Source organism: Aphelocoma coerulescens, chromosome 2 (genome assembly GCF_041296385.1).
Source record: "Aphelocoma coerulescens isolate FSJ_1873_10779 chromosome 2, UR_Acoe_1.0, whole genome shotgun sequence".
NCBI classification, from domain to species: Eukaryota; Metazoa; Chordata; class Aves; order Passeriformes; family Corvidae; genus Aphelocoma; species Aphelocoma coerulescens.
This window is the reverse complement of record NC_091015.1, coordinates 129,056,542-129,080,630: the sequence shown is the minus strand read 5'-3', so window position 1 is coordinate 129,080,630 and position 24,089 is coordinate 129,056,542. Positions and strand designations below refer to the sequence as shown.

Below are 24,089 nucleotides of genomic sequence, written 5' to 3'. Positions count from 1 at the left end.
CTGGGGCTGGCTGGGAGCGATGACAAATTCAGTAATGCAGCATGGGAAATTGTGATGCCCTAGCAAGCTAAACTGAACACAGTGTAAAAATTAGGACCTGAAATAGGGCATTTCTAACTCTGGGGTGGAAATCCCAGTCCTTTGTTTCTTTTTAGGTAGGCATGCAAGCCTCAGTAAGAGAACAATACCCCATCTTTCTGTCTGCTATCGTAGCATGTATAGAGAGCTCTGCGTCAGAGATAACAGTGGAAACATGGGATAAATGATGAATAACAGAAAATGCACCAATGAACTCCAGCTGACTCAAATTTTCCCTAGAGCACTTTCCCCACTGGAAAGTATATGGAAAGACTGATTTTGAACTGCTTTCTTTTGAGTTTATCAGATTGGCTTGGCCTCCCTAGAACTGAAATACAACTTCAAAACAAGTTAAAATGTGCCAGCTTGTAATTTTGCATTTTTCCCGCTTTTTTTCATTCTGAAATACTTTGTTGAATTTTGTTTTTCTTAGACATCAAGGTAAATTCAGGGAACACAAGCCCCTCTTATCACTGTCCTCCTGGAATTACCTGAAAATCCTTTTTTGGATAGAAAATGAGTTTTGTTTTGTCTTTGTTCAGAACACTTAGAAAGCTGTGGGTTTTTTCCTTTTTTTTTTTTTTTTAATAAATTAATCTATAAAACTGAAAACTCAGTTGCTTACAGAGCTACAAACCAAGATGACCATGCTTCTACACCCCACAAGCCACCAGCAGCAGCCCAGCAGTGTTGATTGCTTAGCATGTATCACAGAAGAAATTAGCTTTCAAGAAATCTTAGAAGAAAAGTGATATAGTGACCATGAGGACTTTGGCATGGAAAACCATGAGAGAACAGGATGGGGATTTAAGGGTTGGCAGGATCATCAGGTAAACAGTTACAGGATATAAATGGATTATTGGAGGCTGTCTCTATGTAGCATCTCTGTTCTCTGCTCCTTAATAGCCTTTGTGTGTTGTCATTGATACCTGTCTTTCTGAGAAAGACACGACCTTGAAAGGACTAGAAATTACTAAGTCCATAGACACTTTATAAGAAGATGAAATATACTTTTGTTATCTCATAAAAATTTTATGCAGGTATTGAGTATCACAACTGTTCAAGCTACCTTGCCCTATCTTCCATTCTGTCTTCCTATGAGGGGCTTCTGGGGAGGGTCTTTCACAAAATTCTGGAAAGCAAATCAGCAACATAATGAGTTGTAATGTCATGTTTTATTGACTTCCATATGCCAACAGATTCAGCTGAATTCTCACATAGACAATATTTGGGGATAAAGGCCAGAAGTTTTATATGACATGGCCTGTCATGGAAGTTTTAGAAACATAGGGTGAAATTCCCTATTTTTCTATTATACATACTGCACTTCTAAAAAAGTTATTCAAAAGCATTCAAATAGTCTCATTTTTCATTTTAATGTCACATCTCTTCATACTGCTGATGTTATGTGTAATATTACATCAGGCTTTACTCTCACACAGATTAAGAGTAGATAGCATGAGATATCAGAGAGTAGACAGAAGGTTATCTGCGTTCATTGTGCTTATATCAGTAAAAAGAGTTTGCATTTAGCACCTCAGCCAAAGGATAAAGATCAAATGTATCTACTGAACTCAGTGAGTTATTGATCAGCAGATTTAATTCAACATGCTAAGCAAAAAAAGTTGTATGAGGAAGGCAGATGTTATCCTGTCTACTACAATATATGTTTTAGGAGGTGAGAAGATAAAGAATTCACCTCCCTCCACCCAAAAAAGCCTTTCAACAAGCCATCAGAGGAAAAAAGTTTTAACTTCTAGTCAATTAGGCTTTTATTCACCAAGCAAATTTCCTTATATTATCACCATTCAATAAGCCACCTTTTCTGACTTTCTGCCTCTAGCGGGTACCAATATGGAACTCTGCCAGGAAAAAATTACACAAAAAACTTGTACAGCTATTTTCCCATTCTGTGCTATGAAAGGTGTAGAAATCCTCCCTGACACAGGTTTTTTCACTTACATCCAAAAACATACATATTTTCACTTGATAATCTACAGGAGCTTATAATGGACAGAAAACCATGAGAGAATGAATAGAGTAGATGGCAACTCTGCTTCAAAGTCAAGAAAGGCTGATTAGAATTCCCTATGCAGCTTTCATGAAGCTTCTTTCTGTGCACTTTTTATGACATTGTCTCTCATTACATGCTCACATACAGCTGTTTTCACAGGGCACTCTGTGCCTCGGATGAGCGATGATCACTGACAGAGGAATTACTTCATGCTTTCTGCATTGCTCAGCATGCATAGCACATTTACTGCATCACACCAAGGCAGAAAGCATCTCTTCACTGCTCATTTCAGTCTGTTCTTCTCCGCATCAGATTTCTTATCTCATCCATTCCTGGCCCCACTTTTAGTCTTCCCATCTTAATCTCAATTTTCTCAGTCAGGCTCAACCTTATCTGGTCTCCAGCTCCTGTACACCCATTCCAGGTTGATTGACACTGCAGTTGCTTCAAGCAGATGGAGCCTTTGTTAAGGTAGCAGAGATAGCTTTAAGCTAATTAACATAGGAAGCATTAAGAGTGAAACCCGGACTGAAGCCTGCTAAAGCCCTCAGCAAACTCTTCGTAACCCCGTAGGGTGAGCCCCATGTCACCAGTGTTCAATGCTGGTACAGCAGTGCAGTGCCCAAGGGCTGCCTCTCCATTTCCAGGGCCAACTGCTTTCAGCCTCCCTCTTCACATCTGTTTTCTCTTTCAATAATCAAACCAGTTTGGACTACTCTGCATACAAACTGGGATGGATGTCATCATGGGAGGTCCTGAGACATTATTTTCTAGACAGAAGCAGAAATGGCAATAATATTGCTATTAATCTCTGTCTCCAAAACAGCTCTGATATCCCTTTATAGCAGGACTTCCACTTTGCCTCAAGAGCAGAAATGTCGGTCTGTTCAGTCTAGGTAATATTCACACATGCTGAGTCCTGGACACTAGCTCAAAGGCAAAAGCAAAGCTGTTGTATCACCTTGCCTTGCTTTCTGTGGGACATCAATGCAGAAAGCAGATGCTTACAAAAGTCTATTCATCAGAGAAGAGCTCTATCTCAGGCTGATTCTGAGCCTGCAGCTCTCAGCATTGCCCAGCTAACAAACATGAACAGGGGCTTTCTGCAAAAATGCAGCGCAAACAGGAAAGCTTGGGGCAAAAGAATACATGATAATCAACATCAATGCACTAAATGCTTATATTCAGGATGACATAAGCTCATTTTACGTTTGCTTACCCAGGACTTACTGTGTCAAAAGAAATACTGAAAGATGATTTTTTCCAGCTTTTTTCATAAATTTCAGTTTCCAGCTTTTATTACTTTGTAATTAGTCATGCATGATGCTTTCATAAATGCTATACCCAGGGAGAAAATTCCCTAAATAATCCCTAATTTAGTCCCTCAAAGGAAATTTGGCAACCACCTCAGATAATTAAATGGTGATCAAATAACTGCCTAAAACTGAGAGGTTCTGCAGCCTCCCAGGTTTTCTGGTAAAGAGCTGAGACTTGTGTTGCCCCTATTACCCAGGGAGGACATCAATCTGCCGGATGGTGTTGAAAATAAGACTCTTCCCTTATCTTCCTACCTTGCAAATACAATGTATGTTTGACTCTATGCTTTATTGCTTCCATTCTCATCCTGTAAGGAGCCCTGAGGCCTTATGCCTCTTGCCTGCCATGTGTAACTGCACAGCTGGGGCCAATGCAGTTCTAGGAGAAGGCATTACCCTGGTGGGTTGCCTGAGCCTATTCTCACCCGAAGACTTACTTGAAAAGTTTCCATCCATCTGTTTGTCAGATTTGGGAGTCAATTAGCACTTTCATTTGTAGCATCTGCTTCACTTAAAACTTGGGGGTTTTTGTTTATGTTTTTTCTTGTGGTCAGAAAATTTTTTGGCAGGCTTCAGCCAAGCTTTGGGGGAAATTTTTCAGAACCTTCTAGCCAGATATTCATACATATGTCTAAACCTGCTAGTTCCGGTTCTTATTTTCAGAAGGAAACTGATAATGACTTTTGCATTCAGCAAGACACTGCATGAGTTGAGTTTATGGGGCTTTCCCATCAATTTTTATTCCCACTGTTTTTTTTCTCCATCCCTAATGTGCAAGCTGATATACAGTTAACTGTATTGAGATTGCTGATGTTTACTCCAATTTATGCTTGACCTGATGGAAACCTCTTGTTTCTCCTCTGTCAAAACCACCAGGACTCCATCATGGACTGTCAGCATGAGTTCCAGCTGCATGGATAAGTCATTAAGTGAAATCAGAAACTTCATCCACAAACCAGCTGTACTCAGCGTGTGGCAGTGCAGCCCCTTCCATCTGGTGGTGACCATGTCCTCCAAGAACAAACCAGTTCAGAAATATGTTAAAGACAAAATCATGCAAGACAAAGCAGCTCAAAGTCCATGATATTCTTTAGGAAGCATGCTGGGAATCACTCAGGAACTCCGTCAGATTTCACAAGAAGATCAAAATGTCTACCATGGTGGCAAGTGGAAGTCCTGGAAAAAGACTGTCCTAGTGTTTTCTACTGCATTTATTCCTAAGTGTCAAGTTACTTTCTGTGCAGGTATTTGAGCATATGAAATGCCTTAAACCGCCCATTACTCTCTTCAGTAGTTTCATTGTTGGAATAGAACAGTGTGCACTTAAATTGCAAATAAAAGTTTCTATACTAAAGAAAAAAAACCCACCTTTAAACTGAAAGAGTGGAGGTTTAGATTAAATGTTAGGACAAAATTCTTTACTATGAGAGTGGTGAGATGCTGGAACAGGTTGCCCAGAAAAGCTGTGGATGCCCCATCCCTGAAAGTGTTCAAGGCCAGGTTGGACAGGGTTTTGAGCAATTCTGGTCTAGTGGAAAGTGTCTCTGCCCATGGAAGGGGAGGTGGAACTGGATGATCTTGAAAGTCCATTCTATGATTCTATGATTGATTCTATGATTGATTCTATGATTTAAGAGTTATTTAATAACTGCATGCTGTGAGAGGTTATTTGTGATCTCAGGCACAAGGTCCTACAGACAGAAGTATATGTTTATATACATAACTTCTACATAGAAAGGAATTCTACTAACAGTTAAATGTTCAAATATCTGCTCATGGTTCTTCGAGTTCTATTAAGTGACAATTCTTTTTTCAATCACTAAACATGAGCTCGCTGTTTTCACACTATGAACTCCCTCTGCAGGGAGATAGAGGTTTCACATACAGTAAGACAGAAAATGTAAACAGTGACTAATGAGGACAACATGAGCTTACAGCAATCTCAAACTCAGTTTCTTTAATTTCCTTTGCATGAACTTTATCTATGCAGGTTCTTCCTGTCTTCAAGCAACGAAAATATTGATCTGAGAAAGAATAAAAATAGTATTCACATTTCAAAGGTCATAGATACAAAGGATTCACATATGCTCTTTAATCAGACATCAAGCACCTGAAAACCAAATAAATAAATAAGTTTGCTACACCATTTTGACTGAGTATTGTGTTTTTAATCTGGACAGACTTTGTGAGGAAAATCCTTGTGTCCTTGATTTCTCTGCTGAACTCAGGAACTAAGATATTGTACTGAAGCCAGTTATAATGTTATAATTTTTCACTGCTACCAAGCATGCCAGGTGTCGCGGGTTGGGTTTGTAACCGGGCGGAAACACCAATTTAGTGTAGTGGTTTGGTCTAAAATACTCATTACTGTTTATCTTCTGTGAGATAAAAATTAGGAGAAACGCAAAGCAGGCACCAAACTTGAAAGAATGTAAAGAAGTTTATTAACAGACCTAAAATAAGGAGGAAAAAAAAAAAATATATACCATACCTTCAGAACTCTCCTCCTCCCCCCACCTTCCTCCCTTCCCCCACTGACAATGTAAAAAGACAACCCTTAAGATGTTCAGTCTGTTTACCACTTCCATAATAACCTTGTTCAGTCCATTTAGAAAGAGAAGTCTCTTCTTGCTCGTGCTATGAAAACAGTATCACAACGAGACAGCCACCCACTTCCAAATATTGTTCAGTCCATTTAGGATGAGGTCTCTCTGCTCTCAATGTGAGTCCCTTCCCCCGACTTGCAGCTTTTCCCGCAACTGCTTTCGGGGGTCCACTCTTGAAGTTTTTTGGGGTACAATTTTAAGGTTGAGCTGTTCAGAAACAAAAGAAAAAAAACAGAGGCCCTTCTCCTTCCCTGGGAGCAAAGGGTCTTCCTCATCTTCATCTTTAAGACTATCTCTGGGAGCATCTCTAGGAACTGAGGTTTTCTCCTTTCCCGTTTGGAGCAAAAGTCCTCATCTGGTTCATCTCTCCCTGTCCAAACTTCTCATGAAATTACAGCTGCGGCAGCATCTGCCTATTGCTTACGAGTTGAACACTCCACCCCCCATATCTTCATGAAATTACAACAGGATATTCTGATATATCATAGCTTCACAACAGACTTTCAGCTTTAAGCATCTCCTCTCTCTCTTCCCTCAGGTTTTCAGCTCTTCACAGCAATAAAAGGGTTAATCTCACCTCGGCCTTGCAGCTGGAATGTGCCTTATCGCTGTTGGTCACTGACCTCTGCCGGACAGAGGGGCCGCTTTGCTGAATCTCGGCCGCAGTGGAGGGGGGGGGTTCCGAGCCGCTCTGGTTGCCCACGGCAAGGCAGTGGGGGGGGGGGGTTCCACGGCTGGAACAGGCCCATGGCTCCAGGCTGGCCGTGGCCCGGCCCAGCCTGGCCCAAGCAGGGCCTGGCCGGGCCCGCTGGCCCCCGCACAGGGCCTGCAGCCACCTGTCCCAGCGCCGGAAACGAGAGAGGGCTGGGGTGGGAGTTTGTCTATTCTTAAGTGTGGATCACAGAGGCGGTCACAACTTTAAGTGGCTTAAAGAATTGTCCATATTCAAACTGGCCAGCTGATAGGTTCTATCAGGTCCCAGAGGAAGCTGTAAGCACCCCCTTAGCAAGGACATCCCTTCCAGGACTATCCTTGCTAACCTATGACACCAGGCCACTAGACACAAGTCAGAAACATCTGCTAGATAGCATGTAAGTGAACATAATTGAAAGGAAAATATTCTTAGGTATGTGTGCTAGCTCTCTTACAAAATCTTACTCTCTTATTCTCATCTGGGATGCGAACGATGCTGGTGTGCTGCTGCGCTGTCTCTGCCTGGGGCTGTGGGGACAGCCAGCAGGCACAGCTGGTGGGCAGGGGGAGCGGGTCAGCTACAAGAAAGGCAGCAAGAGGGGAGGCCGGGGTCAGGGGAATGGCCAAGGGCTGGCACTGCAGCAGTGACTTCTTTGGGCTTCATGGGAGAAAGGGCCTTCAGCGTTTCCAGTCATGTCAGCCTGAATTAGCATGAGTTTAGTTTAGTTTTACTCTTTCTTTGGGGGTTAAAGGTGTACAAAAGAGAATGCAAAACTGAACGAAATGGACCCCATCTGCAAAAATCTACTGAGGAAGGGAAAATTTATTTTTATATCTTTACACTCAGAATGCTTCATCAAGTAGATGAGAAGGTGTTTGCTCTAGTTTAGACTTTGTGTCCTAAAATTCAGCCTGTGGAGACCAAGAATCCTTTGGCCAGCTCCTTCATAAAACAGGTGGTGCAGCTTTACCTTAAAGTTCTGGCTGATGCCAGATTGCTCACAGTTTAAATACCTTTTGCTTAATATTGTGAAGGAAAGATACTGAGGCAGTGGGTGGGTACATTTTTCCTTAGGGATGTGGTATAATGTGATCAGAGTACTTTTCAACTGACATTAGCTATGTAAGAGCTAACTTGTCCTCTGTTGCCTGTCTGCTCAATAGAGAAAAACAATTTGCTTGAGAGAACAATTCACTTTATTTTATGAGCAGATAAATGCAACCCAGTGGTTTTTACTCTGCTTCCACTGACTATGATAGAGCCTAATTACTGGGATTTACATCGGCAGGTGAGATGAATCCCACAAAAGCTATCTCAACTTGAAAAATGTACATGGGTTTTGTACAGCTCCTCAAATCTAAGATGCATCAGGAGGTGCTTGAAATGAAGCTGCAGGGTGAATATAGGCATATTCCTGCATTTTTTAAAAAATCCACAGCCACACTTCCTAGAAAACTGAGTGCAAGATTCTTTCCTTTTATAAAATGTATATGCTTAATTTCCCCAGTAATATATGAAGCTCTCAGTCCTGTCTCTTGCTATGCCCAAAATGCTTGGCATTAGGATAAAGAAAAAAAGTGCCATTTGTCTCTGAAACAGTCTTCCATTCCCACAAAGCAGTGTTGGCCTGTGGATTAATGCTGGGCAATTTGGGAGATGTGTGAAAAGTACCAAAGAAAAGCACTCCTTACAGCTGCAATCAGTCATGATGCTTTCAAACAGCATAACCCAATAGCAGCTTTCAGTCCAGTTCTTCCCCTTCCCTTTATAATATCTACCCAGATGCCACTATGCTCTTGTGTGTCCTTTTCTCATCCTTCTGCTCTCCCACCACAATTTTCATCTGCTGTTAGTAGCAGTGCTGGCACAGCCCTGCCCCAAAAAACTTTCTCTTGGCACATGGGAATCCCCTCCTAATGATCTGCTTCTCAGTTGCTTTGGAAAGAGAAAAATTAGAGACTTGGCTGAGCCACACACACCAAGAATTACAGCAGTTTGAGAGTCTCTAAGTAGAAAATATTTCAACAAGACTGTGCTAAGTCTCAAAAACACATCAAACAGAAATGACTTTCTGTAACAGCATAGTCCTGACAGAGTTGGGTTTTGTCTGCATGAGACATATCAGCATCTCTTAATACAAATTAGAAAGTTTTACATTACATCAAAATCACATTTTCTAAACTCAGAGTGTGCTCTGACTGAAGGTGGCATAAATCTCAAGTAATTTCATTGCTATAATTATTCTAGGTTTAAGGCAATGTAATGGGGAATAAAATATATTCTAGCAAGCATTGCAAGTCCTTACTTTAACACCAAATTTTAATTTTATGGAGAATTTTAACTAACACAATTGAAAGAGGAAGATAGAACTAGAATGTGGAAATAAGTCACTTTCAAATTAATGGATTTATAATGGCTTCCTCTGAAGCAGCTTGCAAGCAATGCAACCACTCATCCAGAATGGGGTTATTTTTCTAACTTTAGCTATTGTTGATTTAAATACCATTTTTGTAACAGTGAAAGAAAATTAACACTTGATTCCTTTTTATTGTGATTAATTATTCCAATGCTTCAATATATTTTCTGAATATTTCCTGTGTTAGATTCTAATATCATTTACATTTTGTTTTCCATTACTTTAATTTCACTAGCCCTAAAGAAATTATTCCAGATATTTGCCAGGATAATTTGGAACATAAGATTATTTAAATAACCATTAAAAAGTTAATTTTTAATAATACAAATGTTATTCCCACCTCCTCTTATTTATTCTGAAAACAGGAAAAACCTAGAGACCCCAAGGAGCTGAACAGCATGCAAAGCATGATTTAAAATGCAGGTCAAAATAGATGATTTTAATGTGGTTGAACAACCAGTCCAAGAGAAGCCATCAGGACAACTCCATTCAAAAGAGTCCTCCAGAAGGCTGGGCTAAGGTTTGACCATCTACCCTGGGATCACATAATGCCATTAACATCTAAAAAAAAAAAGCAAAACAAAACAAAAAAACAAAAACAAAACAAAACAAAAAAACTTTAAATCACAAAAATCTGTAGACAGGACTGAGCATAGTGAATGCATTGGGGCATGCTTGATTCTGCAGCTCTGAGGCATCAGCTACTGAGCTAGGAGCCTCCTTCATCTCAGCAGAGGTGCTGAGCTGAGCCTCTACAAATAAGAATTGTTTTCTCAGGAGTGAAAAACTCTTTTCTCAGAAGTAAGCCTCTCCAAAATGTCCAGATGGCAACATTACCTAAGTAACATTCTAGACCCATGCTAAATTTACAAGGTGCCCATGGCAAGGGATATGCAGAGAGACATCCGTGTTTCAATGACGCTTCACCAATAGTTAGAATTATCAGCAATAGCAAAACCGAAAAAATAATATCTCCTTGCCACAGCCCGTGGTGCAAATCAAATCTCTCCTGATGGGAGAGAGTTTTTAAAGTCCTTGCCAGGAGTTAGTTCAAGAGACAAACAGAGACTTTCAGCCTTCACTGCTGCTAGATAATTGTTTATTAAGTCTTATCAGAGAAACAGAGTCACTAGCATGACCCAGACACAGCACAGAGCAGAGAATGCAGGAGAAAGCCCAATTACCAAGATTTACACAGCCTTTTAAAGATAATTTAACCAATGGTTACTAAAAATGTATATTATTTTTGCTTTCCTACCAATTATTCAGTAACATGGCCAGGAACTGCGGAATTTTTTGTCCAATCATCCCAAACTACTTTTGCTGCAGAACATGGAGTAGTAGAAGAAGGAGAAGAAGGTTTGGAGAACAACAACAATCCTCCATTTTGATGTTTTTTGCTCTTATCTATTTACTACAAAGAGAAGCCTAAAACCTCTAAATTTTTCACCCTGTGACAATCTTACATAGTAGTCTATCACCTAATTCACACCACTGTATTTTCTAGTTCTTGTCTGATAGTTAGCAATTTTTTCCATGGACGAAGGTCAAAACAGTGTTGTTCAGGGGGGTAAAAACCCTTCAAAACAAGCAGAGAAATATTCTCTCCACTCTGGGTTCCTACATCCCCTCATGGATATAACTTACATCTCTCATTGATGATATACTGCCATCCAGACTTCATTAAATGTACACTCTATATGCAAGGATGGAGACTCAATGATTTCTTTGGGTAACCTCTTCCAGAATTTGAGCACCCTTATAGTAAAAAAAGGTTTTCTTCTATGCAGTTGGAATATTGTGTGTTCTAGTTTGTGGCCATTACCTCCTGCCCTATCAGTAGTCTGTCAGGTGTGTCAAACGTACCACACAATGTTCATTTATGGAATATTAGAATGCTCAGACCTTCTTTCACAGAATGTCAGAATGCTCAGGCTGTATTTCAAAGAATGTTAGAACGCTTTATCTTCTTTTCCTTACGTTTATTTTCTGGTATGACCTCCAGTTGTTCAACACAGACTTATTTCTACGTCTGGATTTCTCTGGCAATTCAATTGCCTATCAAATAGAGCTCTTACACACACCATTAACAACACAGGGCTAGATATGCTGCATGACGAAAGAAGCAAATTTATTCAACTGTGGTAACAAAAAACCCCAAAACAAAAGTTTACCTCTTCAGTCATTTTAGGGACTATCTTTGCTGAAGTCCTACTAATTCACACACAGTGATTCTTTTCTTTTTTGTTAAACCTTCTGCTGCTTGTGGAAGGTTTAAGAATTCACCACAGTACCCAATTGTTAATGTACCCATCTTTTCACTGTTCCAATCCATCTCACCTATGAGATGCTTCACTGTGAGATGGGATATTCCCACTAACAGCTTCCATTAGTATTGACTGTTGCCCACATCAAATGTTTAATGTGTGCTGTCAGGTTTAATCATGTGTTTGCTTGAACAAGATCCATTATTGTCTCTGCTTGTATTGCAGAGACAGCTTAGTAGGGTTTCTCACTTCACGGATTATTGAATCTTTTTTTGATGAACTGTACTGTTTGTAGCCTAATAACTACAAGCTTTTAATTATTAAGGATCTTGGAGAATTCTGAATGGTACAAGATAAAGGTTTTTGCAGTCAGCACTTAGGACTGACTTGCTCCAGCATCTCTTGCCTGCCCTGTGGAACAAATCTAAAATACGCAACACACAGAAGCATCAATGACTGTGTAATACATACATACAGAGAGATCCCCGGAGCACCAGCTAAACTAGTTTTGGCTCAGGCAATGTAGTGTGACAAATTTACACATGGACATTTGCTTCAAACACTTTCTGGACAAATTCACCTCTGTTGAGCTCCATCACCAGTATGTTAAAGCGCTTGTTAAGACTGCATGCAGCCCTCTGGTTATTGTGTTGATGGATGATAGCTTTCTACTGCAGGAAGAGATTGAGTGCCTAGGGCTGATTCTTTCACGTGCTAGCCTTATTTTTTTGACCATGAAGTTTTGTTCATATGCCAGTATCTTAGCAACAGCAGACAGTCTGATTCTACTAAGTTCACTGTTTCCTCCCTGGGAAATTAATATGATGATGACATCCCAGTTTAACCTTCTATTCGCCTTTTGGGGTATGGAATGTCAGTTTATTTAGTGTTGTGCACTGCAAAGCAACAGTTCCAGGAGCAATCGGCCCAGAAGGGTCTGAATAATGTTGCTGTGGTTGGGACAGCAATCATTATACCAGAAATACAGCACCAGTAACACAAGTACTTAGGCAGACTAAGTTAAGTTTGCAACCTAAGAGTTTTAATGTCCTGAAATTAGGGACCAACAATAACAAAGTAACCTGCAACTCCATGAAATATCTTAAAATGCATCAGCAAGAAATTAAAAGTTTCTGGAAATTATATATTACTTAGACTACAGAGGAAGAGACATAAACTCTGTGAGAAATTATATCTGTACAGCAGTAGGACTGCAGTCATGTCCAGCAAGGTACTCTTTGAATTCTTTGGAAGACAGGATTCATATACATATATATCCAAATATTTTGTGCTTAAGCAAAGATTAGAAACCAAGCATAGACTCCATTTCCTTACGATACTGCTGGCTCATCCTTTAAGGTTATCTCTTATGGTGTGGAAAGGCACTGATAAATGAAAGAATAACATGACCTATTTTAACTAATTATTCCTTTAGGGTCCTGCTTTAAAAAATAGTTTTTTCCCTGCCTCTTTGTCATCAGCATCCGAATGTTCAAGGTTATGCTGCAAGGCATGCACTGAGAGCCCAGCTCTGCAGCCCTTTTTTGCAAGTCATAAGGAAGAAAGCTGAAGAGTATCTGGGTGGCACTGGTCTAATGTACACGATAAGCAAAAAAAAAACCCAAACCACATATTGATTCCAGGCTGATAGGTTCTTTTTCAAACATGAATATGGTGCATAATGCATGTTTAATGTCTGAACAACAGTGTCCGTCTGTCTCCCTTTCTTCTTGTTCAGATTTTCCAGCTACATCTAGAGCTTGGATCCATGTATTTGGTTGTACTCAGTTCTAGCACACCCTAACACTTTTGTGTGACATTCAGCACTACTTGTCTCTGATGTTAATGCAAGAATCTGGCTGTTTGGAGACCTGCCCAGTATGTGCTAACTGACCACAGCAAACTCGTATGGGAATGTGAGCCACATCAGCCTCAAGAAAACTAGTGTCCCTCCTTCTGAAGCTACAACACACATTCATGCCTCCCTGGCTGTTAATTTGCTTCAAAACTTGACATTTGCACCCTGTGATTGAAGAGCAATCACAAGAGGCCTTCATAGTGAACTGGCAACATTTTAAAATTGGAATTCTGAATGAAATGTGTTCATGGTCATCCTGAGACTACACACAGTAGAAAGGTTTATCATAAGATGCAGAGTTTTAACAGAGGTGTTTATATAAAGATTTTTACTTACAAAAAAAGTGCCTTGCTCATTCACTTGCTGAAAAACAGGAAGAAAGAGGTGGGACTTGCAAGCAAAATCCTTACTGTATTGGATTCAATGTGTTTGAGGCTCTCTAAGTGTCTTGGAAGACTTTCATTTTATTCCAGAGAAATGCTGTCATTAAGAGAATATTGGCAAAATTTTGTTTGCAATTACTCTTTGGAGCAAAATTCTGATAAACATGGGCCAATTGCAGAAAATAACTAGGACAATAGCAAAATAAGGAATACATTTTTATGAGGACAAAAACAATTTTAAATAGACTTTTCAAGCTCTTTAATGTTAAAATATATGTATCAATCAACAGTATTTTCTCTGACTAGCCAGGAAAAATTGTTTAAGGCATCAAATTTTAGTCTCTAAAAAATTGCACTTACTCATACTGCTCAGGAGAATATTAATAATAGAAATCCATATTTCTGGGCTAAAATATTTTGTGAGGATCATAATTACATGCAAAGATAAAATGCCAGTTTGCAATGTTCAAACAAAATATAGTTATTTTGGAACAATTTTATGATTAACATCTAAAGGTACTTGGGAAAAACATCCACTTGACTGATGCAATTGCTGCATGCAGTTCTACTCTGCTTAACAGAACATTGCATTTGAACACAAAAATATGCTTTTTTTATGAACATGAGAACATTGCCTCATATCTGGGAGCACATTTTTTGCTTCTGTGGGAAATGAGATCCTGATTTTGTGCTGCTCCTATCCTTAGCCTACTATTTTCAAAATTATCACGGAACAATGTGTTCACACTCAAAAAATGACAAAGGAAGGCAGTCCACAGTTTGACTCTTTCTGAGAAAAAGGAAAGACAAATAAGAACTCCATTGTTTACATATATTTAATTGACATGAAGCTACATGAAGATAGTGCATAGATGGTTCTCTTTTAGAAACAGGGATCAAGACATTGCCTCCACAATACTAGTAAAAACCAAAAGAACAGCATTCTAGTACATATGCATAACGATTTTATACAAGCAGAAGGATGGCATTTTTAACAGAGTGGATGTTACTTAGGAATGTCGCAGTAAAACGTTTGTTGCGACTTCTAATGATAATTACAGGGACAAAAAGTTTCCCATAAATACTTGAGAACAGAACACACTGCTACTTTACACTCATCATTCTTCAGCTAACGTTCTCCTTTCTTCCCACTGCTCCTTTTCATCTAACATTTAGAAAAAGTACTAAAAGGACAAAACAGCAATTATTGTTTCAGTTATGTCTTCCGGGAGAGTCCTTAAATCTCACTTGTAATAGCCTAATTTTCCTAAATAAAGTAATACTAAATTATTATTAGAAGTCCATCTTTGAGAATTAAGTATTCTAATCAGGACTATATTAGAAAACAATGAGACATAAATATTTTTTATCCCTATTGAAGAAGGGGCAGGCCACTCAGGAAGACTACAATGATATCATGAAGTTATGCAGAGAGAAAATTAGAAATGCCAAAGCCTAACTAGAATGAAATCTATTAAGTCAATAAAAGATGATAAAAAGCAAAAAAATGTTTTTAAAAATACATTGGCAACAAAATGAGGGCTAAGGAGTACCTCCATCTTTTTTTCTATGCAAGGGGAAACACAGTGGCAAAGGACAAGGCACAGGCTGAGATACTTAATGCCTTCTTTGCCTCAGTCTTTACTAGTAAAGACCAGTTATCCTCAGGGTACCTAGACCTCTAAGCTGGAAGGCAGAGGCAGGGAGCAGAAAGGAGTCCCCATAATCCAAGGGGAAACAGCCAGTGACCTGCTACACCATTAAACACACAAAAGTCTATGGGGCTGGACAGGATCCACCTAAGTGTACTGAGGGAGCTGGTGGAAGCGCTCACCAAACCTTTTTCAATAAGTTTTCAGCAGTCCTGGCTAATGGGGGATATCCCACATCACTGGACGTTAGCAAATGTGACATCCACCTACAAGAACTGTAGGAGTATCCAGGAAACTACAGGCCTTTCAGACTGAGCTGGGTGCCAGGGAAGGTCACAGAGCAGACCATCTTAAGGGCCACCATGTGGCACATGCAGGACAACCAGGGGCTCAGGCCCAGCCACCATGGGTTTGTGAAAGGCAGGTCCTGCTTGACCAACCTGATCTATGACAAGGAGAACTGTTTAGTGGAATAGGGAAAGGCTATGGATGATGTCTATCTGGACTTCTTTGAGCCTTTGGCACTGTCTCCCACAGCATTCTCCTGGAGAAAGTGGCTGCTCGTGGTTTGGATGGGTGCACAGTTCACTGGATAAAAAACTGACTGGATGGCCAGGCCCAGAGAGTGGTGGTGAATGGAGTTAACCATGTATGGCTGGTCACTACTGGTGCTCCCCAGGGCTCAGTACAGTCCTGTTTAATACCTTTATTGATGTCTTGGAGGAGGGGATTGAGGGCATCCTCAGTCAGTTTGCAGATGACACCGAATTGGGTGGGAGTGTTGATCTTCTGGAGGACAGGGAGGCTCTGCAGAGGAATCTGAAGAGGCTGGATCAATGTGTCAAGACCAATTGTATGAAGTTCAACAAGGCCAAGTGCCAGTTCCAGCCCCTGGGTCACAATAATCCCTTGCAGCACTACAGGCTGGGGCAGAGTGGCTGGAAAGCAACCCAGCAGAAAAGGACCTGGGGATGTTGATCAACAGCTGGCTGAACATGAGCCAGCATGTGCCCAGGTGGCCAAAGAGGTCAGTGGCATCCTGGCCTGTATCAGAAAAAGTGTGGCCAGCAGGACCAGGGCAGTGACCATCCCCCTGTACTCGGTACTGCTGAGGTCACACCTCAAATCCTGTGTTCAGTTTTGGGGCCCTCTCTACAAGAAGGACATTGAGGTGCTGGAGTGTGTCCAGAGAAGGGCAACAGAGCTGGTGAAGGGTCTAGAGCAGAAATCCTGTGAGGAGCAGCTGATAGAACTGGGGGTGTTTAGCCTGGAGAAAAGGAGGCTCAGGGGAGACTTTCTTGCTCTCTACAATTCCCTGAAAGCAGGTTGTAGCCACTTGAGGGTCAGTCTCTTCTACCAGGTAACAAGCAATCGGACAAGAGGGAATGGTCTCCAGTTGTACCAGGGGAGGTTTAGATTGGATATTAGGAAAAAATTCTTCCCCAAAAGGTTGTCAAGCATTGAAACAGGCTACCCAGGGAACTGACGGAATTACCGCCCCTGAAGTCTTTAAAGAAAATGTGGATGTGTCACTTGGGGACAAGGTTTACTGAACATGGCAGTGCTGGGTTAATGGTCAGACTTAGTGATCTTAGAGGTCTTTTCCAACCTGAACAATTCTGTGATTTTACAATTCTGTAATTCTATATATATTTCACACAACACAAAAACCAGCATTATTAATATTAACAACAAGGTGAACCAGTGACAACTTAATTAAGGGAGCATAGAAGATAAAAACCAAGATATGGGTGTGGCAGAGAGGGAAAAGCCAAAAGCAACTAATTACCATGAGTTTCAAGAAAGGCTAGGGTTCAGAAAACCATAAAGCCTACGGTTCCAGGGACATTGGGGCTGCAAAAGGCATGCCAAGTGGGGTGGCACTGCACCAATGCAAATTTTGAGGACTTTTGCCAGGAGCGCTGAATCACCCTAGACTTTTAGATTGCCTTCTTCAAATGCATGCTCTATGGGAAGACCTGGGGTTTATTACTTCCTCTTCAGGTAACCACCCTCAGATATTCAAAGAGCACAAGCACTTTTCTTGAGGGTATTCACACTCTTTTGTGAAGCTATACTGGAGCTGCAATAGGAAGCACAGGGGGCAGTTTAACAACGCAGGACATGGACAACACTTAAAAGCCTTTAAGTGTTCTTGACTCTCACTCCCAGCCCATGACATGACACGATATCCAGTTCCTTAGGACACAGCAACTTCAATTAGGAAGAAAATCAAATTTGCCATCCAAAAGAGCAGTTTAATACTGAACCTGCATGCTATGCCCAATGCTTTCTGTTTGCTTTGCTGCGTTAGTTTTCAGATGGATGAGCTCCCCAGTCTGCATGGAGGAGGAGGAAACACAGCTGGAGACATGCTGCGGAGAGATCTGGCAGGTTTGGGCTTCTACCAAGCTAAAGGGCTAAAGGTGGGCAGCACCACACAGGGACATAAACCTACTTCAACTGGCTCAGTTTGCAGAAGAGCTTCACGATTAGCTGTGCTGGTACAACTAGGGGAAGAGGTGTGTGGGGCCAGAAATAAGCATGGCAACAGAGGAGCAAAAACTCTTCAGCTGTGATTGCCACCCAACTGCTGAGGACCTGGTAACATTTACTGTCAATTCTGCAGCTTCCTGCAATTCTGGAAACAAGAGAATATACTGGCTTGTTTTGGGTGGACAGAAAATCTGTGACCACTCTGGGAGGTGCCTCTGTTAACCAGCATGGTGTTAAAATTAACTTCCGCCTAGCTGAGATGGTCTTACCTTCACAACCCTTTCTGGAAGGCTCTGTTAGAATCCATCAGCAATTAAACCCCTCAGGCAATATATAATAGACTTTTAAAGAAGACTCTCCACAAAGCTTTGAAATACAGCTTTTCACAGCCTTGTACTTACATGTCATCAGTTCCTTTATAAAGGGAACAGGTATTTCATGCTAGTGGATATTTACAACTCATATGTAAATGTTGTTCTAATTTGATAGCATTTTTACTTACTTTACATACTTTAACTTCTGTGCACAAGACCAGAAATTACTATCAGGTCATTACTATAATCTCTTTATCTTGGACCCCTAAACTTTACTCCACGCTAAGTTAAGTAATTTATTTGATCAAAGTGTAGGCTGTACTTGACAGCTGCCATAAAATCCCTTATACTCCTGCAGTTTGATGTCTTCCCCATTGCTTTATTGTCAGCACAGCAGTTTCCTTGCTGCCACCAGCAAATTTTTCTGCTTTCCCTGATTTTTATAACACTGTCTCAGACTGCTCTGTACAGCTTCAGTGCAATTCACAAGTGCTGGGCATTTCCTAAGCTGAAATGCATTGTGGTTCAGTCTCCACAGCCATGGTGTTCAGTTACCAGTGAAATTACATTTAACTCCCAAGCTGTTTACAATTCAAACAAAAGGATTTCTCTGTATAGCATCCAAAACCAACAAAGTTACAAGCACTTAAGCTTTTTGCACAAAGATCAAATATAAAAGAATCTCCCTCCTCATATATCCTTTGGTGGCAGTCTTCGGCATACCATATAGCTTAGCTTGTATCTACAGAGCCTCTTTTTATGTATCACATAAGCTTTTACCGATAAGCTCACTCTTCTAATCCTCTAAGGGTTCCATACAAATTCAGCCTTTTCCCTTCTAAACTTCTTAATTTCTTACTTATTCAGAAGATATTTCTACACTTCACTTCTTAAAGACTGGGAGATACAATTTTTTTTTTCAGAATAGCTGTTAAGCTTTGTACCTAACTGGCCTATTAACAGATCTATGACTCATAAAAAGAGCTAAATTCCACTCTTTCCCATAATCCTAAACCAGGTTTGACTGTACCCATAAAATTGCATTAGGTCTTGAAGGTGCACACTAAAAAATCTGCAGTTAGCTAAGTGCCAATCTGATTTACAAATTATCTGTCCATTAAAATTTGTTCCAAATATTTTGGCTAACCATTTTTCTATCAGATCAAGCAGAAGGTGCCTATATCAGAATTCCCCAGACCACCATATAGGTCCCTTCCCACTCCTTGACTCCTGAGCTTACAGCACCTGGCTGCAGCTGCTCCTCTGCAAATGCAGGCTTGGACCCTGCTCCTTCTTTCCAGTCTCACCATAGTCAGCTCTCTTTCCATCACACTTTGCATCTGCTTTCACCTTGGATGCCCTCTCTTCTGTTTTCCCTTAGGCCTTCTCCTGAATCACAGGTATTGCGTTCTATAATCTCGGCACTGCTGCAAAACCAGAACCAAGCCTGGTACAGAGCCAGACTTGCTGTAAGCAGCATTCCCTGGAAACAGCTTAGTGCACTGAGAAACTCGTGAGAGTGAGTAGGCAGGAGGGCAAAGCAATCTCTCCTGGCAATCAGACAGTGAGGAGCTTTGCTGCATCACTGCTGGCAGAACATCTCAGTATCCATGCTAAGCTGACCTGGAGCAATGCAGGAGACAGGCTTTGCACAGCTCATACCAGGGGACCATGTATGCCTGTGACAGCTCTAGTTCTGGCAGTGTGACCTGCTGCAAGCTCCAGGACCTGGATCCTGTCCTAGTGAGGAATACAGACATAATTCCTACATGGACTGCAGGTTATAGCCCCTTCCTATATTTATATTTTACAGACTCATACACCTGTTGAAGTTGGAAAAGACCACTGGAGAACATGTAGTCCAACCCCCTCCGCCAAGGCAGAGTCACCCAGAGCAGGTGACACAGGCACAAGTCCAGGTGAGTGAATGTCTCCAGAGAGGGAGGCTCCACAACCTCCCTGGGCAACCTGTTTCACTGCTCTGCCACTCTCAATGTAAAAAAGTTCTTCCTCATGTTGAGGTGTAACTTTGTGTGTTTTAATCTATGGCCATTGCTCCTCTTCCTATCACTGGGCACCACTGGAAAGAGTCCGGCACCATCCACTTGTCACCCACCTTTGGGATATTTATATTCATTAATGAGATCCCTTCTCAGTCTTCTCCTCTCTAGACTAAACAGTCCCAGCTCCTGAAGTCTCTCCTCATCTGAGAGATGATCCAAACCTGTAATCATCTTTGTGGACCTCTTCTGTACCCTCTCCAGTAGCTCCTTGTCCTCCTTGAACTTTGGAGACCAGAACTGAACACAATACTCCAGGTGTGGCCTCACTAGGGCCCAGTAGACGGGGAGGATCACCTCGACCTGCTGGCCACACTTGTCCCAATGCACCCCATGACATTCTTTGCCCTCCTGGCCACAAGGGCACTGCTGACTCCTGGTCAGCTTGTCATTCACTAAGACTCCCAGTTCTCTGCAGAGCTGCTCTCCAGTAGGTCAGCCCCAGCCTGTCCTGGGGTTATTCCTCCTCAAGTGCAGGACCCTACACTTACCCTTGCTGAATTTCATTAGTTTCTCTCTGTCCAACTTTCCAGGCAACCAAGATTCCACTGAATGGCAGCCCAGCTTTCAGGTGAATTTGGAGCCATTCCTTCTCCACAAAGGAAAGGAAGCATCCACGACAAAGGAGCACACTGCTATGGGAAGGAAACCTTAGAGAAAAGTTGGACTATAGATACCTAGGAACTCTTCAGTTGGGATGCACTCTAAAATAGAGACATTCATGCACCTTTTTTTGCCTTGTTTGGTCCATCTTCATGCTTCACACACTTTTTAACATTCTGCTTTTATTTTACATACTAATTTAAATAAAGCCCTTAACAATACCCCTAAGTTTGGTATGTCTCTGCACAACCCTCCCAAGGCTCTCAGCTCTTCACAATCAGGATATAAGAAAGAGCTATCCATAACTGGCACTGCTGCTGCGAACAGGATTGGATAAGGTGGTATCACAAACAAAATAACCAGGAAAGAACAGAAAATATAAGAAAAGAGAGAGAAATGAGGAAGAACCTGATTGCATAAACCAAATGACAACTATTCATAACTGCCCATACTTACACACTGCACCAATCAAGTGCTCTGTGCAAAGAAAAGCTACCCCACACTATGAAAGACCTTGTAAGGGACTCTGTCATGGACTACCTTCCCAGCACTGACAGGGAAATGCAGTGGCTGTAGCTGGGGCTGGCACTTCCGCAGCAGGTTCCCCTCAGGTACTTTGGTACCATCCAACAGCCATCTGCTCTCTCAGCCTCTCGGAAGCTCAGACACCACAGATCTTTTCCATGCACTGCAGATCGAACTCATCTCCGAGCCTGAGGGACTCCTTGTCTTTTCCACAGACACACTGCAACTGCAGACACAAAAACTGAGCGGGAAGGTTGCCCATGAATGGTTTCATAAACGGTCAGAGCCACAGAGAAACAACAACCTCCTGCAACACAGCACTTCTGTGGCTGCTGACAGACCCTGTTAACCTGCTTGCGTGGCTGGAGCTGTGGAGGATGTGGGCACTGCCTGCTTTTCCACGAGTCAGCAACGATGCTGGCAAAGCAGCCGTGACAATATACTGCACTGTTAAGTACTGCTGACAAAACACTGCTAGCCTGGACAAGGATGGGAGCTCACTAGTTTATATGTTCTTGCCACAGACTCCAAAAGTCAGACACGAAACTCTCTGTGTTCTGGCATGCTCCCCATTTTCAAAAGGAACATTTCCATTAGAATTTTTCCTCACCCCTCATGTAAAGGAATAAATCTGCTTCTGCTAATAATGAACACAGGTACTTTTTTATCCTCAAGTTGATTTCATTTTATGCCTACACCATGGTCTCTGGAAACTCATCTTACAGGTTGAAGCAATAAAGAAACCCTGCCAAAACTATCTTTATACCATCTGCCAAGAGCACTTTGCAAAGATCGCTGTGGTGTTCTGGAGCCCAAAAGAAGTCAATAGCACCCTGGATAAACATGAGGAACCTGATTTTACAGATCTTGGGAAAAGAGCATGGAAGATGCCAAACTGCAACCTTTAAAAATTATATTGGTAATTACAGAATAAGATTGCTACAGAGAAACAGGCTGCCAGCATATTGTCTATTGGTTGTGTGATCGCATTCGGTACTGACCAGTCTCTTCTAAAACCTGGCACAGATGGTATATACAGTATCACAGAAATAAGGAGCCCTCTGTGCACCGTCCTCTTCACAGCTTACATTACTGTTAATATTTTCTGTCTATGTTTGCTGCAGGCATAAAAATGTAAGTAACAAGTAATAAATCCATTAATTTTCTACACCTCTGTAAGGTCTTTGCAAACTTCAGTGGGACAAAAAGCCTAGTATTTCACTTTCTTTCAATTAAGAAACCAGTTCATAAAGTTGCGGGTTTTCTTCCTTCTTCTGGTTTTCCTCCACCATAGTGGACTTTTAAACAGTTCCTGTTTACTGAACACACACAAACTGTTACTGATAGCATCAGGCAGCACTGTTGAAGCCCAGTATTTTTAAAAGGGCACATGTAAAAACTATGCATGTTTGTAAAGTCTTGCATTCATTGCTCATTACTGACACAAGTCTACTCTGTCTAACATGAACCCTGTATTGCTGCATAGCTTCTTACCATTAATCATTATAAGAAATGCTGAACTATGAAATCAATATTAAGGAACATGATCAGTGTATCCTTTCAAGCTCCCACTCTGCCAGAGGAGCAACTGCAGAGGAAAATAACAAACAATAAAACCAGCAACTTGTGCCTCAAAAGGAATGGGAAGCTGGAAAATGTGGATGTGCTAGTTTTTGCCTAATAATACATAAAGTTTAACCTCAGCATAGTTGGAGTAAAATCCAACTCTTGAATCCCATTTCAAATTAAATGCTTTCTCATTCTACGATCCTTTAATTTTCACTCCCTGCACATACATGTGCACTTCAGAGAGGGCATGATCCTGCAGGACACTGGACATGTAATCAGGTAATTGTAGGCCCTATTAAAATGGAAATGAAGAGGAGATTATATGGCAACTTCAGCTTTCAAGGCTGATCTTAATTTTGGTCTTTATAGTTTTCACATTCTTGATTTTGTGAGTTTAACACTTAAAAAAATTTAAATGCAACATCCCAAGCAAGGAGTTATAGTGCATGATCCCTAGTAATTACTTCTTCCCACAATCACTACCAAGTTTTGTTTCTACAACCTGTGTATCTACAAGAACATTGCTCTCGAGTAAAAAATACTAATTCAAACAATGCTGAATTAACATAGTTCTTCTGTTTGTAACTTACTGAAAACCACTAAAAAGAATCAGAAACAAGAACAGAAAGAAATCAGAGACTCTTCTCAGTTCGTACCCCAGATGTCCATCCTGGCTATGAAGTTTCACACTCCCTCAAAACAACTGAGGTGCAAAGAAAAAGTATAAATTAAGACAGGTAGGCCTTTATCACACCACTTGGCTGAGGAAATAGTGGATTTGCTTCATTTTACTGAGAGGAATTCTTCGAGGAACGGGGTGGCAGAAAGTCCCGAACTTTCCGAACCAGTATGACAAAACCAAGAGATGCTCAGAAGTGATGCTCAGCACCGCTAACGGTGCATCTTCAGAAATTTACCGGCAATTTATGCCAGCAGCCATTTCCATCAGAAAACCCCTTCCCAGCGTGCCGGGCGGGCTTCGGCTCAGGCTCCAGCTCCGGCTCCGGCTCCTGCCCGCGGGCGGCAGCAGCTCCCTCGTCCTCGCCGCTGCGGGTTCCTGGAGCACCTAGAGGGAGATAAGGAAAAAATCACCCCAAACCACTGAGCTCAGGAGAACCAGCGGGCGATGGACGGTGTGTGCTGCCATGGATGTGCACCACGGGCAGCGGGGCAGCCCCCAGGCTCCCGCCGGACACCGCAGGGCCGGCGAACGCCGCGGCCCCGGGCAGCGGGACATG

At 41.6% G+C, this 24,089-nt stretch overlaps 1 long non-coding RNA gene across 1 annotated transcript; it reads left to right on the top strand.

Moving 5' to 3' along the window:
* The first annotated feature begins 7,042 nt into the window (after positions 1-7,042).
* Positions 7,043-24,084, top strand: LOC138105126 (uncharacterized). Its single transcript, XR_011148390.1, has 3 exons — positions 7,043-7,105; positions 19,908-20,013; positions 20,688-24,084. It is a non-coding gene; the product is annotated as an uncharacterized lncRNA (long non-coding RNA).
* Positions 24,085-24,089: the final 5 nt, after the last annotated feature.